Here is a 2,507-nt window from a genome sequence, read left to right as displayed (position 1 = left end):
CTTTACTGATCTAATCTCAAGAAATTTAACCTGTTCAGGAAATTTTTCATAAGAAATATTGATGAACTAAACAACACCTTCATTTCCAAACCAACAGGTTAGCTTCTTTGCCTCCTGATCTATTTTATTTACCCCTGAGCTGCCATTATCAACCTTCAACATTCTAGGGAAATAGATGAGACGTCGTGCTATTTGGGAATATACATATAGGGAAAGTCACATAAGCAAAAGTGGAACTGAACTATGCTGCTTATGAATTTAATTGTGCATCTGCGCTAGCCTAAGATCACATACCATCTAGCAGCAATATTGTACTCAAGGTCACAAGGCATTTTAATATCAATCCTATTCAAAGTAACCTAGGTATGCAAATTTCAGTACTAGGCATGATCCATAATATAGATCCTTGTCAAATCATAAAAAAAGTAGTTAAATTTTTACATTCAAAATAATTAAGAATAATATTTTTAATGGCTAAAATAATAGCAAATAGGAGAGATACGGAAATCGTGAAGCCCAACTTTGAGTATCAAAGACATATATGCTAAAGATAGTGGAGGTAAATTGAATTCAGAAAATATGCATGGCTACCAACTAATAGATTTCGAGAAAGGGAGAAACTTCAAGAGACAGCTACATAAAAGTGAAGAACAATACAAAGTCCCAAAGAAGAACACTAATAGTATGGGTACAATACTCCCGCTTGTCAATTTTAACATTTTGGAATTTTGCAAAGTAATTTACAGTTTCAGTGTTGACACAATTAAGCACTAGTAAACAAATTTAAGCGATAGTGTAATTGCTTGAATAAAAAAGAGATATTAGGAGACAACTTAAGTACTTAAAAAATGAAGTTCCTCTAGTTGCATAATAACCCTATGCAAGACAGGAGGGTATCTGTATTCTGTAATCTCAACCTATCAGTCTATGAACACAGAGGGTATCTGTAATCTCAACCTATCAGTCTTTTTCTCCAGAATGCAAACAAGACTAATTAACAAAAAAAGTATTGAGTACACTGTATACATAGGATATGGTATTGTAAAACATGAAATAAATAGGTAGCTGACACTGTGAGTGAATTCTTCTGATTACATAGATGAATAGTTGAAAACAAGAATTTATCAGAAGTACTTAAGGAAAAGCAAAATATTCCAAGTTTCCGAGTCATGTTACTTAACTAGAAAATTATTAACCTGTCAAGATCTTTGATTCAAACTCCACATTGAAATAGAATGAAGTACAGACTAGTTTTGTGCAGATAAACCATTTAAAACATAAATATAGAACTCAATATCTTTCCTATCATATATGCCAAAGGTAAAAAGGCACCGATTATAGCACCTGGATGTGATCTTTTGCCACAGCAAGCATATATGATCTGCATTAGCTATTAGGCTGCACATAAAGAAGAATTTTTTATTGAAGGTAAGTACCTTTTTTTTTTGAGACAAACCGGGCTAGTGCATATTATTAATCAATGGACAATTTGTCCATGAGAACATACGAAGAAACATTAATGGGACAATGATTTTCTCATACTTGTTCCGTACCAAATGGCACTAGCCTAGCAAGGTAAGTACTTTGATAGAAATTCTGCAAGACAATTGTATTTTAAACGATAAAAATCAATACAATTTTTATTGAAGGTAAGTACTTGGATAAGTTAAAGATTCAAAAATGCTTGCTGCTTTGATCATTTAATTGTAATTTAAAAGATGACAATAAAAAAACCTCAGAAAGTCAAATCTTTTCAGCCACAAAGATGAAAGTTACTTGTAAAAATAAACCAGTTACATAACCTTGCTGAAGCGGGGGACCAAAAGGCCCACCACCAAGCATTGCGTCTCTAATTCGATCATTAAAGCTGAACAAAATTTGGTACAGTTAGAAGAAAATCAAACTGACTTTTATTCTGCACAGATAGAAATTTACAAAGACAGCAAAGGATGATCAAATTTGATCGTTTGAAAATTTTCTACACTAATAAGACACAAGAATGAATGATAAAGAATTCAGTTAGCCCACTTCATACAGCAGATATGATTATATTCAGATATAAGTTGAAAACTACGAGCCGAAGAGCCCTATGCTTGCATCTTTGTCAGTTGTCTAAACACATTGCACTTGTCTAATCTAAGGAGACCTGGATTATCTTGTTATTGAAGATTTATAGCAGTGGGGTCTTGGGAGGCCACTCAAAACTAGTTTGGTTCTTGGGCGTAGGAGAGATAGAAAAAACAATTAATTTCGGTACATGTAACTATGTAAGAGAAATAAAAACTGAAGATAACCCTAGATAATGGTTTTAGTGTCATTACTATATAATTGACGACATACCAATTCACTAAATTACCTCTTTATGCATATTATCAACATTTATTATTCATAAATTTAAGGTTTAACCAACACAATTTTGTCACAGAATAAAAAAAAATCCAATCATTGAGTTTTTGGAGACGAACATTTCACATATTAATATGCCTTCCAATTCCTGTTCCACCAAG

This window comes from Chenopodium album, chromosome 10 (genome assembly GCF_948465745.1).
Source record: "Chenopodium album chromosome 10, dcCheAlbu1.1, whole genome shotgun sequence".
In the NCBI taxonomy this organism is placed as follows: domain Eukaryota; kingdom Viridiplantae; phylum Streptophyta; class Magnoliopsida; order Caryophyllales; family Amaranthaceae; genus Chenopodium; species Chenopodium album.
The sequence above is the reverse complement of the archived record's forward strand: the minus strand, read 5'-3'. Positions refer to the sequence as shown.